Raw genomic sequence first — 16818 nt, 5'->3', positions numbered from 1 at the left:
TTTTTATCTGTTTTCGCCAGTTTCAAAATGAAATATTCAAACTCATTTACTGTCATTTTCATCACCAGAATATTTATTGACTGTTTTTTTCATCTGTTTTCACTGTATTGAGAAAGAAAATATTCGGGTTGATTGAATTTTAATTGCCTTATTAAGTTGATAGATTTTTGCGCGGAATACTTAGAAAAATGCAGTAGGAATTCCGGTTAACTGAGTATGAAAATATATCTTCATAGAAGCATTAATAAAATACTTCAGGGAAGTTTTGCATGCAGTTTTATTGCTTAAGCATTCATACCATATTAATTGCTAAGCTAATGTTACAAAATTACTGACAGCAGGATCTGAATGTTGTAATAAATTCTAAACTCGACAGCTACCTACAGCTATTCTCAATTTGTTTGGTTACTATAACGATGCGGCTGGCATGACGAGTCAAAGAGAGTTCCTGATAGCGTCAATTGTGGATAATTGATTGTAAAAGTCTCATCAGCTTTCATTTGAAGTAGCTTTCGATCGGGAATTTCTTCGAATAAATTTCTCTGCAACGTTTGCTTACGTTTCATGAAAGCGTATGATTTCTCCTAATACCGACTCAGTGATTCTTCGTGTTCTTTTAATAAGCATCATATTTCCAAGTTCAAGAACTAATTCTATATTTTCTTAGAACTCCAACTCAGTCTATAACAATTATTGGTGTCTTTGCATTCTCGTACTATACTAGAATTAGGATTTTCTACAAATATGAAAGGACCTGGTTTTGAGACACAAATTATTTTGTACAGACTTGAATTAAGTTAAAACTCCTTACGAAATCGTATGGAATTATAATCAAAATGGTACAATAATTCTGGCAGTGAATGTAACTTTCAGGCAGTAGATTTGAAAAGTATATTTGTCTGTATTTTAATACATAAATCAGAAAATCCTGAGATATTTTCTACCTCGTTGAAAGTAAAATCTCATAGGATGAAGGTGATAGCAGACAAAACTGATATCAAATCGTAGCGTGACTACAACAGAGAATTTCTCGGCGTATCCTGAAATACGAAAACAGAACCATGGCGATTGCGATGACCCCGGTGGCAGACTCTCGGCCAAGATGTTTGGGCCGCGGGTACAAACGATTTGACGAATGTGCTATATCCGGGGCCTCGTGACCGCAGACACAGCCAGCTGTGGTGTATATTCGGAGATCGTCTGGTTTTAATAGTCCGGGAAAGTTGTGCCAGAGCCTCTCAATCCGGTACGCGTCTGGACGTAAATATAGGCTGGTCTAGTACCGTGCAGAGTATTGTACTGCACATGCGGAACACAGACACGGGAATGAATGCATTTCATCGTTGTGACAATGACGCGAGAAATTGTGGCGATTTCGCTGGCACAAGACTCAAAAGGATCGCGTGAAAGCCCGGAGATTTTTAGTAAGCGGTAATTACGTTGGGTAACGACTTTTATGTTAGATTATTATATTATGTATCGTATAATTGTAGTACGGAATATTGCTTCCCAGCCATCCTTGAATGCGAGGATCCGAAGTGAACGCTGAGGAAAGTTTCACGTTTTATAGTCTGTTGGAAATTCTGGTGAAATTGGCATATTTGAATATTGTTGGAATTACAAGTAAATAGGGTGTAAGTGTAACGTTTTAGTGTGACTACGGTTGTCGATACTACATTTTTTTGGTTATTGCAACAGTGAATAAACTGTTTGTTTAGTTGATTACATTTTTTTTTAGTTAAGACAAGAAGATTAACATAAAATTATTGCAGTACTTACAACACAATACAGTACACTGACTATAATCAAAAAGAATAGCGACGTGTGAAAACTTTTCTTTCCCACATACCTATCTTCCATATGTTATTGATCCGTTTTCTGTATTTTACTCTTTCTAGACTTATTGGTAGGTGCTCGTTTTCTCCACGAAGATTTATTGAATTTATGTCGTATTACATTAACAACTTGTTTAAAAGTTGGTATCGCTATTCTCATAGAACTGAACAATGCTTTTAAATTATAATGCTACTGTATCTTCAACAATTATTTTTTTTTTTATCACATACCGTCTTCAGAATCTAGTCGAAATTCTGAAACGTCTGATTCCGAGTATTTAACACCGAGAAAAGTGATCTCGGGAATCTCACTATTCAAATGTAGTAAAAACACCTGAATATTCACGTAGATTTGACTATTCGTGTAAATGATTTCAGCAGTGTACATACCTAGGTGAATTAACTATTTTCTACTGGAGATTTTGTGTGCTTGGCATGTATAATTACACAGGCACCGACTTAATACATTACAATTGACCAATTTATGGAGGATGGTTATTACGAAATCTCAGTAAAGTTTCTATACAGTTAAAATATAGTTATCTATACTAGGTACTTAATTCTTTCAGTGTATATTATATACACCAGTTTTTTAAAATAAATTATCGGGATTGAAAACTAGTAATTAGTGAAAATAACGTCACTTGAAAATCATGAATAACGCTTTGTTTGGGATCATAATGACATGTGTGATGATTTACTATTAATATTCAAGAATGAATTGGTATGTAAACCAGTCTGTTAGAGAACAGAGTATTTTAGAAAAATTGTTGAATAAGTTGCCTATTATTATCAAGTTTTTAACGAAAGAGTTACTACAATATCAAAATTTTGTATCGTAAAGACTCGTAACTACTATTAATCATGTATCCTACTCTTTGAAAATTATATCGCCGGGAACGGATTTGAATTATGCAGTACATTCGTACCCAATGCTTCTGTGTAAGAGTTGAAACGATCATTCGCAATTTGTTGTCAGTAAAAAATGATCCCTGTTTTCGAAAAATATTTCTTAGCTCAGGTAACATTCTGTTTAAAATTTCGCTAGTCTACTTTATAACGCTAAATCAACGTATGCTACATAGATAAGGAGGTGTTTCACCGGAGCAAAAATTGACACCATGATTACGTACTTCGTGACTACTTACATTTTATAGAGTGATTACGAGAGATTAATTGACAAATAAATTTTACTTTGATTACGTAATTTCTCACTTTGATGATCACTAATGCAGAATGTTATTTTAATGTATTACTGATAACAGTGTGATAGCGGATATGATGAAATGATTTCGAATGATATTGACACCTCAATCGTTTCAGTGAAACACCCCCAAAACAAATCCTCGAGAAGAAAGTAATTTTTCGCAGAACCAGCTTAATCCTGGCTAACAACTAGTGACAGAAATTCAAATCCGACGATGAGTTAGGGTTAATTTTTTAGTGTCTTTGCTACCTATATCGTACATTCTCTTTTAACGCAGGTCGAATTTTTCGCGCCGGCGGTAAATTCAAATTAACCGAATCCGTCCCGAGACGATTGTATATGGCGAATACCGGGCTATGTGACGTACGGCTAGTAAAAGTGTCAAGTATTTCTGCAACGGTGAGCAACAAAATGATTTAGCGAGTAAACAGCGTCGCGGCGCTGCGCGGCGCGGCCCTGGGGCGTCGCGAGGTGACGGGGATGCCAGCTGGACGTCGGCGCCAAGGCGTCGGTGCGATGCGTCCTTGTTTTGTAGACGCGCGCCATCCCGACGTTCCAACGCCCCCCTCCCCCTCCCCCGCCCCGATTTCCCTTCCCTTCCCTTCCCTTCCCTTCTCTTGCCGTCTCATCCCTGGCCCCTCCCTTTGCCCCGAGACAAATACGTGCAGGTGCCCCGCGGGTGGAATAGAAATGGACCACGTTTCGATGTATACCTATATACCACACGTGGGGAAGAGGAGGCGGCGAGAGTTCTACCTAGCGAGGTATTCGAACGGCATTAGAGCTCGCCGCTTGTACCAAAAATATATCAAGTATACACATGAAGTAGAGTATATCACTGAAGACAAAGCGTAGAAATTTTGCGAAATTTGTTAAATTTAATGATTCCTTCATTCGCCGTAGTGCGAATCATATTTTATGAGCAATTTTCAATCATTTTTACGAATAGTTATTATTGTGGAGTTGATATGCGAGCTGGAGTTGTGCATTGAAGTCATTGTCCTTTTAAGAAAATCGTGACAAGTTGATAATTCTTCGAAACTGGAGAAAAATCAAAGAAGATAAAAAATGAGAAACTTACCGCTGCCGTGTGGGAAATGCTAATTTGCCTTGAAAGCAGGAAAAAATAAAAAATAGAAACATTTGTTGACTTACTGACGTCTTCGAAAGCGACGAGTGAAAAATATCACCGCGAAGCCCTTGAAAAATGACAATATAAGTTTAGCTCACATAATTCACGACGTTGGGAACGGCGAATTCCGATCCCTGCAGCCGTGCGGTATACATCTACAAACACATATGCATATCGCGTAACAAAGATTGGTGTAATTAATTCTTCAGCGGAGAGACTGAACGCGATAGGATGCAGATTCCGTGCAGTGATCTTGATTTTATTCTCAATTATATATGTATAGGTATATACACACATACATACGTATCTGCGAAGTGGTACTTAAGATCAAGACTAACAAACTGGTAGCTCAAGGTGAAAGACAGAGAGCGGGAAAGAGAGGGAGAGAGAGAGAGAGAGAGAGAGAAGTTTACATGAGACGAGATTTTTTTCGTCACTTTTTCGGAGCATGACTTTGGAACACGAGGAATGTGTTTGAATTGAGGACGAATGCCCCTGGCCTCGCGTCTCCTGTGTCAACTAATGTCTCACGTGGCTTGTAGCGTTTACGTAGACGTCGAAAGAAATCGGTTGAGCTACTTATTGGTCCAGGACTACTGCGGTCGTCACGCGGTTCGGATGAGGTGGATCTTTTTTTGATCACAACTTTTTCCTGCTCCTGCTTGCAGTGAGTCCGTCTCTTTTCATGACTCGGTTTGAACTCTTCGCGTAACCTCCGAGGTCCGTTTTCACGTCCCCCTCCCTTCACCCCGAGTTTGCGGTGTAGGAGTCTGTTGACTTGAACAAATTGTGGAACAAGGCTGCCTCCGAAATAACTACTGTCATATTAGAAATACCCGAAGGAGACACGATTGAAAATAGATTGACTTGTTGGAACTCTATGGATAGTGACAACGTACACCGTTTTAGGCTGGCCTAATGTACTTTCTTGTCTCGAATTGTGTGTGTCTGTGATATATCTTGCTTTGGATCTCGAGAAGTTCACCTCTCGCTTATTGCTATTCGATCTTGATTATTTGAAATCATTTCGCAATACCTATTATTCAACCTCGCGGGAACTGGAGCTAATGATATGTGAAAATATCATGTGACGCATACGGTAATCTTCGAGGTGAAGAAATATATCGGTGTTTCTTAAACCTGCAGCGACGTGTAAAAGTTGAAAGGATTTAACTGTGCCCGGAATCTCTGAGCGGTTTGGAAAACGATATTTTTCATCAGCTGTTCTATTCTAGCGAAATAAGTCACAACTATGATTCTCCCAGCTTCTCTTACACACTCGTAAAATTTTGTTTAAGTAATCATTGAGCTGACGATTATAATAGAAATAATTGAGAAATGAAGGTTTCTCTAGGGTTACACTGTTTTTCACACTCTGATTCGCTAACGATTCTACAAAAAACTGCAGTATTACAAAAAACTTAGTGAGGTGAGCCGTAATAATGATATGCTAATGGGGCTATCGCCGCTCTACATGACTGCGAGGTGTGATGAAGAAAGACTATTAATAGCGAGTCATGGGTGCCCTAAAGTTGGCTCAGTTCCCCTGCAAAATCTCAACTTGGTCGTGGACGTTTTACGGCAATCATTCAGCTTTCCTGAAACCAATCAAGATTTTTTGCAACATATTTTACACGCCCAATGCTATCGTTAAACAATCGCAAAATACGGTGGAGCCACGGTTTCCAAGATTCTTGAAAAGGCCGGAACGAAAAACGAGATTCAGGACTGGTTGGCAAAAAGGCTACAAGGCAATGGCGCGAAGGAATTGTAGGTCGAGAGGAATTGCTATGGAGGTGAAAAAAGGGGTGAGCCGCGTGCATGCGTGGGTGGCGCCAGATGTCGCGAGGTCTGAAATCTTTACGTAGGTATCGTTCGTGCGGTCACGACACACGGCTGTGGTATCAGCCGAGGCATTGGAAACGCATATTGTATTTCTGTACAGACGCAAGCTGCGGCAATACTTGACCGTCCTGAACTGTACAGTACGTAGAAGTTATGACCTTGTTTACGAAAAGCTTGCGCGGTGCACGCTGCATCGTGATCTAATTAACGCTGGTGGTACGGTCTAAAGGATCTCAATGTCTTATTGGTGAACGGATATCGGTAACTGTTTCCACATCGTTGAAGATTTCTTTGTTCTGTGGAAAGGACTTGTCACCGATCGATACTTCAATGGTTACTCCATGTTGAGCTTTGGATGTTGTGTCGTCACCAGTGTGACGATAGGATTTGGTCTCGTCGAAGCTTAGCCAAGTTGCGAAAACGTCTTTTGTTTTCGCAGCCTGCAGCAGAAGATACTCGATCATTTTCTGAAGCCGCTAACTGCAGCAGTCAAACAAAAGACCGTCTCTCGTGCCAAGTGAAGTCAAGTGCCACTGTAGTAAGAGCAACTTAATAGCCTGAGCTGCCGTTGGTGCTGACCGCAGATGCGGTTCTTCGTTGGTATGAAGGAAAACTTGTAGTTACAACCAGTTTATAAATACACTCGCACGTAACCAATGAGTTCGTCAAACGTTCCTCTCTGCCAGATGTGGAGAACTGCCGGCAACTGCTTTTCCGTGGAACACAAGTGTCGCGGAAAATTCATTGGCTTTAACGCGAATTGCGAGGAAGAGGATGTCATAAGGATGTCCAACTGTTTATTTCAGGAAATGTAGATGGTACGTGACTGTGGTTACACAGTAATTGGCGAGCTTCGTTGTCAAAAGGAGGAATCATTTTCTCTAGTTCTCTTTAAACGGGAGGCAAATCTAGGCCACGAATTAGGGGCAGTTAGAAAGATGCAGGTTAAGAAAATACTCGCTCTATTATATGCGCAAATTGTCATACTTTCTATATTTTCCACTGTCTGTAGGTATATAAAAAATTCCAGTTCGAACCGAAAGCCAACTGACATCTCTTCGGTGACGAGGAAGAGTGCAGCACACAGTGTCGCACGCACTAAAATTCCACTTTTTATGGATACTTACAAATCAGTTTTCTATCACACGATCATGATTATTATTGGAATATCTGTATGAAACAGAGCTTCTCGTGAAAAGAACAGGGATATACGAACATCCTGTTTTCTCTTTGTCGAGTGACATTTTCACGCTCAAATTACAGACACAATGGCATCCGGAAAGTGGTTCCGTGATTGACGTATAACAGCGGCAGTCGCGAAGAGTCTCGGAGTGACTCACCTGCGAGTGCGCCATTCCACGACGATGTCTGCTAGGAACTTGGCACGGATCTCTAACGTTGCAAGGAATGAGGAGTAGTTTGCGAAATAGTTCACGTCGTACGTGTCGCGAGATTTGAGAAAAAATAGCACTTTTCAAAACTACATAATACATCGTACCTATTCTTGTATACTTCACTGTGTTATTTGGGTAACGGGAAATGACTCCTCCTCTTCACTTATGTACTTCCTTACGTTTTCAGGGTATAAACCCGGGATTGTAATAATACACGGTTAGCGTGCCAAATATTCAGGTATTCTGAACCTCGTTCAGTTGATTGATCACCGTCAGTTGATGATAGTTATGTAGAAATGAACAAACCACTGGTCTTTCGCGAAATAACTCGGTTTTCGAACGGTTCGAAGTTGATTGCTGGTTGGGCCTCAATTATCAGGATCTTCATCTATTCAGAAGAGACACCAGAACAGGATTAGTTTTGAGGCGTGAGATTTTGGTCAAGGACTCAAAATCTTAACTTTTCCAAATAGTGTTAACTATTTTCCCTGTGTTTCAAGAAATCCTATCCAGGAACTTTCGAAAAAATTAGTAATTTCAGTGGAAGGTGATCGCTTTTTCATCGTTACAACAGCACACTCATCATATTGCCGATCATCCATCATCAAAAATAGGCTTCACGAGGCCGGGATTTTAATTAAACCCACTGATATTTTATCGTTGCTCTAAAAATTCCAGTTTCTCATCGTGCCCCTCGTAAAAACGAACAGTATCCAGAGCGCGCAGCGCATGCTCACCACTCCCAAGACAGCATGAATCTGATACGGGGACTCCTGGAGTGCGGTTGGGTGACGAAACGCTGTAAGGTACCAGGGACTTGAAAGTATACCGCCCCCAGTTTCTTCGCTGGAAGAGTGAGCCCAGAACACGCTGGTGCAGGGTAAGCACGAACCAACATGCAGGGAATTCTCATATAGTTATGATTTGTGATCGCTCACCGTCGGCACTTTGTAAGCTGGTTGACCTCCAGCTGGAGCCTGAGACCGGGTTCAATTTTATCCACCATAAGTCCTGTGGGCGAATGGGAGAGACTGCCGCTGCGCCGGGCGCCTGGTCTACGTTCAGGGATATCGGATTCCTCCTCGGCCCACGTCCCCGACGACGTTCTGATACCGAAGCATACATGCGACAGCTCCTCATGTGTCGCATTTTTACTTTATTTCTTCTCCATTCCTTCTGTTCTTCGTTCCTCGCGTGATATCTCATATCACATGGTTCGCGCCGAGGGACCGACGATATCCTCTGGGTTCCAACGAACCAACACGCCCCGTAAATCCCCCATAATCCTCGTTGAGCATCGGGTCGCCCCTTCACCTAGCGAATGAATGCGCTGCGAGTCGAAGGAGGCAATTAGGTGGCTGGAGGTATACTCCCTTCCTGGAAAAAGGTCGTATCGGTTTCAACGTACAATACCGACCGAGGTATATTTGGAGTATCGGTGACACCCCGGACAATGGTCCACCACCTGGGTCTTCGGGGCCCGCGGCCCTGCCCTCCAGGCCCATTTTCCGGCCCCAGACACCTGTGCACCTTTACCGCACTTTAAAGGCACTTCGGTTCGTGGTCCCCGAGTCGGGACTGTCCTAATGACGCCGTCCAAGACACCTGAACAAGGCTTCTCAGATACCCAGTTCGCTCGACGGCTCCTGCATACCGAAAGTTTGACGGAACAAAAAGAGATGAAAAGGAAATTTAAGAGAATAGACGGTAACGAAACGACAGACCAGGAAGCCGGATGACTCGTCGGTGAAATTTACGTTTTACTCGGTATTTTCAACGCTCACCAGATATACGAATTTGGAGTCCTACTTGAAACCCCTGTTACTTACTGCTCACGATGCTTTGTAAATGAGGAAAAAATGCAGGCTGATCTGCGTGGCTCAATTTCAATTTCAATTTTTCAATTATCTTTGGTTCGCAAGCTGGGGTACAAAAAACGGGATAAAATCTCTCGAAACTTCTCGAAAGATTTAAGGCAATGCTACGATTGATACATGATTCCTAATTAAGACGTTTAAGTAGTCTTTGTACCCTCGACGAAGAGTACGAATGATTTTGTAGACTATGTATAGTCAGCAACGTACAAATATATACCTATTTCTTCATGCCATCATATGCATATATGTACAAATATATGAACTAAGAGGATAAAAAATCTGCACACAAATCTCCGTAGGCATATAGGTTTAGCTTAAAAACCGGACTATTCTAGGCGCATTCAAATACGTCAACGCTAATGCCCGTGTAAAAGAAATCAAAGTGTGTGTAGTACTTGTCGAACAATGGGGAGGTGGTTTTATTGAAAATTTATTCCCCAAGGTGGGCGTTATCGATATGGAAGAATTCTACATCGATCCCTGAATCACCTTGAATGGCCTCATTCTTTCCATTGTTATTCGCCCATTCGACTTTCAAGATTTTCCTCTGTACTCAACCCCTGAAGTGGCTATCAAAGCGTACGATGCTGAAGTTGACGGGCTTTTCAAGAAAGAGACCGAGTCAGGCAAGTTATGATTTTCTCGAACTGCAGTATAAGTATCCTGTTATAAGTGCAAGAAAACGTTCTCTACTTTTGAACGCATGGTGTCACTTACGTGAATGGATGGTTAGAAGCACTTTTTATTTAAAGTGTTACCAGACCATATCTTTGGCATTCGAGGGTAAAAAGTCATCAAACGTACTATCCTTTTTATAGATCAATACGTTGAAATGGACGAACCTGCTTTGTCCGACAATTTGATTTCACTGTTACGCAAAGAATTGCTCATTTAATATAAAACTGTAAGTTTATTGTCACTGAGATGAACTGAAATCAATGTTTCGCAGCAATGAGGATCCAAGGTATACCGAGCAAAAGGTATACCTAGGACGAAAGTGGAGAGATGGGTCTTCGAGCTGAGAGGGTGACTAGTGAAGGGGCTTGAAAGGGCCTGAAAGGGCCTTAAGGAGTGACGTAGGGAGACAAGGGTGGGTGCATTCTCTCGGCTTATTAAGGGCGCATTGTTTACAACGACGTCACAGTTGAGGGAGGCGGAGGCACGGATTTTCTGCGCAGGGTAGATACTGCTGGGCATCGCGTACTACCGACCACGGTTCTATTCGGTTTTCTGAATACCGCGAGGCTGGGTCCCGTAAAGTCCCTGGGCACACCGAGACCCCCGTGAGGCCCCGTAAAACCTTAGGAGGCAGGTGGACCGTCAAGCCCCGACGCATAAATCAGCCTCGGGTAAATAGTCCCAACCTTAAACCTGCTTCATTCGTAAATTTCCCTCCCAGACAAAGCGATATTACGCGATGAGATCCTAGGGCGCCCACTTTGTGACTGCCTGCCGGCACAAAGCTTTGAAATCGATACCTCTGACCGTCGAATGCACCTGTTGCGGAATGCGCAGTTAGCCACCTTTTTCGACATCCACCCCGCACTCACGCAAACCTTCTGACCAGGTAATTTTCATCCCTTTTCAATCCGTTGTCTTGGAAATTGAATCAGGGTGATTCCGGGTGAGATGGCCAAACATCTAATCTTGGCAAACTTATCGTAGCGGAAGTGACGGTCAGACTCGAGATATAACTGCGCGCCCAAATAGTTGTAGAATCATCGTGTTTCAACTGGGTATAAAATCAAGCAACATTTACGAGAGATGAATAAATAACTCACGATGAAACTAATTGGAAATCATTTGAAATTGGCTTTTCGAGGTCGTGCGCTTGAACCAATCCATCGACTGTCAAATTAATTCCATTTTTCGTGATGCAGATACTGTCACCCAGAGTCAATGAAATCGTATCTAGTAGCAAGTAGATGTTGAAATCGTGAATATCAGACGGGTTTAACATTGGATAAGATCATGATTGATACAGAGTAACTTTTGACAGCTGTGTGGCACACGGGATAAATTATAATAATAAATGCACGAGACCCATTGAATCGGCTGGGTTCCGAGTGACTCGTCGTATTCGATTGTGCTCGGTGTTGGTCTTCCCGGAGGCGTCGCGGCGCATAATAGCCTCTTTGGTCCTAGGTACATAGAAAACCTTGAACCGAGGTCCGGACCAAGGTGAAACCTGAAAAACCGGGAACTGTGCCGTTCGTAAATCTACCTCGGGGACAAGATGATACCTTTGAGTCCCGTAGCGCGGGATTGTTTGCTAGCACAAAGCCTTGAAATCGATACTCGCTTTGGTGCAGGTTGTAAAAGTTTTACGTCCACTGGAGGATAGGCACACCACGGCGCGGTGGCACCTGTTGGCCAATAACTGCCTAGCCGGAGAGCAGCGTTCGCTTTCTCAACACCTCCATCAACTTGGTCCTCGAAAACGTTGAATCCAAGATCCTCAAGCGAATAATTCGTTTTTGCATTAACTTGTGCTCGGCCAAAAGCATCGGACACTCAATTACATTGCGATTCATGCATTGTTATATAGTCCTATGAGTTTAGGCTATCCTGTGCGACCCACGCGCGCGTAATTCATCTGGCTATACCGAATTGGAGAGTGGCCAGGAATATGCTTGGTCTTGTTAAATCATGTCCCAGAACGAGTGATAATATTAATCGTGACACGGCAGTAAATGAAGTGACTTTTATTACCTGCGTTATGCGTAGAATATTATGCGACGTTTTGTTGAGACAGGTGTTTTCTATGTTGATGCATGGTGACGCACGAATTCAGAAGATAGATTTAACCGCGATGAACTGGACATACCGTATTGTGTTACAAATGCGGAAAGTGCGCGATTTCCGATAAGTCTGAAATTTGCAATGTGCGCTGTAAGGGTAAGCGCACTAATCACACGAGTCAGGTATCGCTTCTACGCACGTGTTATAAAGCTGTTATAAAAATAGTACTCATGCTATTTCCTCCAACAGCTGCGAAGGAAAATTTTTTATAACGGAGGTGCAACTGACAGTATTTGAAATTGGAATTACGTAACTTACGCTCCGTGACGCAATTGAGTTATTCAAAAATGCACATGCGCCAAAGAAAGCCCTAGTGCATAAAACGTAGCTTTTCATTTATGCGCATGCGCCAACGTCGAAAATGGGGCACTTTTTAGACGCTCACAGAACCCGAAAATCAAACTCGCCAAGCAGGTGTTGAGAAAATTTTAGATGATGAAACTGTTAGCCTTCAATTTGTTGCTTTCATCTTCGCTGATCACCTCGTGACTGCGTCGTAGCATTACAATGAAGAAACTATTTGATTGTTTGAAATTAGTACCGATTGAAGGGGAGGTGATAATGGAAATTTAATACATTCACTATTTTTTGTTCATTCGACTGTAGACGTTACACGATATTCAAATTCTCTGTAAGCCGATTTCCTAGCGATAAACAACAGCGTGAACATTTAAATAGTTGTTATATCCGAGCAAATCGTGACGATTGAAAAATTACCGATTCTTCAAATTCATGGAGTCTTTTTGTAGTCGGAGGCGCCAGATGTGGACAAAGTGTAAACCGTACTCTGTGTAGACCCAAGCAATCTCTCTGTGACCTCAACGTCGTATTCTTCTCGACAGTTGCACGATGACGAATAGTCACGAATCGTACAGAGAATAATATTGTTCGGTAACTGGAAACAGTGCGATCGCGTATACGTTGGAATCACGATGACGTGCGATTTTTTTCACACACTGCACCGGCCACGAACGTTAGGTATTTGCGATTCTTCAGCAGACGAGGAGTCGGACCTTGAAACTCGAGGATGCCTTAAATATTCATTTAATGACTAGGGAGGGATTGCGTATGTTAATGGGTGGCTTGCCACATCGGCCGACGGAGCATCGCCGTCGGCGTGGAACGACTCGAGAGGCAATGAGTGATGCAGCGGCAGGTGTTTCTCGACGGTCCAACGGGTCCAGCGACTGGTCCGACCCCAGACTCCGGAGGAGTCTGTGTAACCGCACCTGTGCCGTCAGGATGCCATTCCGCCGGGAGGATTGCTCGCTTTAGTCGTTACGGAGTTATTCGCCCGGCCCAGAGCGATCTGGTATAAACCACCATCAGATAAAGAGGTACAAGGTACGATATACCTGCAGGTCAGGTATCGCTGCAGCGGTCCAGTCGAACCGAAAATGGCTCAATTTTTTCCTTGCTTTGATATTCCTAGAAACTTTTTACTCGGCATCGATTCGAGTCGATAGACATTATCCAAGCTAATAAATACCCGCGTATTGAATACCCCGAAATTTCATATCGTATAGGAATAAATGATGGAAGACTTCGTCGAAGAATTTCGAGAATTGATTTTTAAAATCTTTATTCTTTGTAATGCCGGATTTTTTTATTATTATAGTGAGAAATGATTGGGTTTTGTATGCATGAAGCTATGAGAAATACAGAAATACCGAGTGCAAAATGAAGGTCCAACTTTTGAAATCACTACGGCAGTTATACCGTGTAATTTAGTCTCAAACAAGTCAATACACTTGGATTTGTTCTTTGGTGTATGATAGCAAACGGTACATGACGTCATATGGGTTTAGTTTGGAGAAGAAACTTGAGTGAAAATTTATATTTAGAATTAACGCCATACCGTTAGTCACGCAAAAAGTTTGAATTTTTGTCTCGATTCCGTCTAAGATTTCAGTACACGCAGCATAAGTTTGTGGCTTTTGAATTCTGAATAGTCGTGGAACAGATTATCTTGTTTGAGAAAATTCTATTTCACCTGGTAGAGTCTGACGGGATATTCCCAACACGTGAGGTGCTGACACGAAAGACTTTGTGCCGCTGGTAAATCATCATAAATAATGTATTGTTACGGACTAGGCGTTACAGAATAAATAATTAAGTTTCGAAGTTTATTTAGCGATTTATCAGGCAGCGAAATTAAATGTTTGGAGAAATTCTTTCATGACAAAATGTGTGTTTTGTACAGTTTAAAATCGGAGACAAGACTGTTTCTAAAATAATGATGGTTGGCGCAGTAAACTTACTTACTCTTCATTTAACACATGAAAGCTTCATGCATCTTTTATCTATGATGACTATTAGATCATTAGAAAGGCATTTATATATTTGTATATGTATGTATCTCTGAATTTTTTTGCCTCTTTAATCATAACGATGAAAGTGGGTTCAGATTTTTCGTGGATAAACTTTCCCGTTTGATATCTATTTTACCCTTTCATCTACTCATTACATTCACGCAGCTATCTATTTGAGTCAGTAATAAGTATCTACTAAGAAATTCATCAAATGGGGGATGTTCGTGTTAGAGTATTATTTATGCTTTTAGTTCTTACCCTCATTCCGAGTCGAATGATCGTTTCCGATTACGGGATTCTACGCGTGAAGTGAAATGCGGTATACCTACTCCAGGATAGAAAAAAGTCCGAGAGGAAAACGAGGGTAGGTAGGTATACACAGGCCGTGTAGTCTCTGTCGCTAGAAATGTTAATTTCAAGTTCTTTTTTCACTTCAGGCAATTAGAGTTTTTGTGTAACCCAGACACTCTGAGGGGCATCCAGAAATCCACCTGTTGAAAAAAAAAGTGGAGTGTACCCTTATAAACGACCCATCGTCTCGACATTTAGAAGAGTTTCCACGGGCATATATCATTTTTAGAAAACTAAATAGAAGAACTTGATCGTGTGGTCCTAATGATCCCATTTTTTTCTGGGATCACTTCGCGTTGTCATCATTTATAACAATTAGCTTACAGGCTCAATTTGTATCATCTGAAGCCTCTTAGGCTGAATTTAGGTAAGATGACAAATATTCTCAATAATTCTCTCAATCATTTCGTGCAAATTTTATGGGACCGCGAAAAAGTAAACGCAGTTTTATTGATACCGAGTTGAAATTTATTTCACATCTAATAACGGAGATTATTCGCGTGAATTTCGTAGATAAAACGATAATTGAACACTGACCACATCCGCTTACATAATCGGAAAATAACTATTCGAATTTCTTAATCCTGATTCAACCCAACCAGTGATTACAATCAATTAGCAAATGATAACCTCTTGGCAAGAACTGGAAGAGTCTGGCACAGTGAAGCGAGATCAAAAATAACCGAACCAAGGTTATATCCAGTGACGCATAATCATATCATACAAAATATCCCAATGAAATTCGGAAAATTCCTCCATTTCCACAGTAGGCAGGTGTCTCGCATCGTGTGCCGTATAACGATCTAAGAAGAAAAGGTCACTGGGTCAAATACCGAAGAAGTACGCTGATTCATTCATTGTCAAACCGGCTGGTAGAAACGTGAGGTAACAGGTAACGATAAAGATTAGCACGAACGACCGGCTGCTCTCGATGTTCGGTGGAAATTCCGCGGCTCTTATACGCTTGGTATTTCCCAGGGTGCGAGAGACCTGCTCACGATTTTACGTGCCCGTGAAACCGGTAAGCCGACACACCTGACGAAGATGAGCTAAGCGGGAGGATCGTGACCTCGGCACGTATTTCCCAATTGGCGTGGGTGTCTTGGGTTTGCAGCTTGGTATGGGGGAATAATCGGGGAATAAAAGTCTGGCATTGACAGCCAGAGAGTCGAGCTTTGTGCGCCGCCAGGAGGATCGGGACTTTCCGTTCCCCCTTCCTCCTCCTCCTCCACGGTTCGTTTTCTACACCCGGTGGTAAAATTCCTGCTGCCGAGTTTTCCCCCAGTGCATGAATAGAGGTCACAATAACCTTTCAGCGCTTTCTGCACCATAATTAACGCAGACGTTACCCAGGCACGTATTTTCAACCCGCTTTTGCACCCCCTGTTTCTCCTTGGAATTTTCCGTCAGACTGTAAGCCATTTTTCTGCGATGTCTCTTCAATTTACACTTTGTACACGGAAAGGGAAAGGGAAAGGGAAAGGTCAGCTGTCGGATCTACATTGTTTGCATTTTTTTTTTACTAAGTTTTATCCTGGTATATTAACTGGAATCAAGTTTTCGGTGTAATTAATTTCCAAGCGATTTAATCTGATGTGTGATTCTCGGGATTTTTTCAATTGTTCTGTTTATGTGAACACGAGTATGAGTTTCTGCCAGCTCGATTGAAAATAAAGTGATTTTTTTCGACAAAGCGTTTCGAGAGTTCGGACAAATTTTTGTAACCATTGTAATTGTACGTTAAGAAATTTCGTAACATTTTTGTTTTAATTTAAAAAAAATCGTGAAAATCCCTCAATTTGAAATGAATTCAGTCGTAAGCCGTTGAAGTACAAAAATGCAACTATTTTTAAACCCTAAGAGACCAGGATTATGTTAAGCTGGAAGGTTCCATGTTACATCGAATGGAATGAGTATTATAATGACACGCTGAAAGTTTGAACGAATTCGAAACTTTTCTATTGAAGTTGTGAAATTTTTAAAATACCACCTTTATTTTTCAAGCAGTTACGAAATTGATTCGTCGGAAAATAAGCTTGCTAAAAATCTTGAAATCACAAATT

At 41.6% G+C, this 16818-nt stretch overlaps 1 protein-coding gene across 1 annotated transcript in view; it reads left to right on the top strand.

Moving 5' to 3' along the window:
* The window catches only part of LOC124412813 (protein atonal homolog 8), a 79246-nt gene that overhangs the window by 9444 nt on the left and 52984 nt on the right, over positions 1–16818 (top strand). The gene's annotated exons all lie outside the window — the stretch shown is intronic.

Source organism: Diprion similis, chromosome 2, assembly GCF_021155765.1.
Source record: "Diprion similis isolate iyDipSimi1 chromosome 2, iyDipSimi1.1, whole genome shotgun sequence".
NCBI classification, from domain to species: domain Eukaryota; kingdom Metazoa; phylum Arthropoda; class Insecta; order Hymenoptera; family Diprionidae; genus Diprion; species Diprion similis.
The sequence above is the reverse complement of the archived record's forward strand: the minus strand, read 5'-3'. Positions and strand labels throughout refer to the sequence as shown.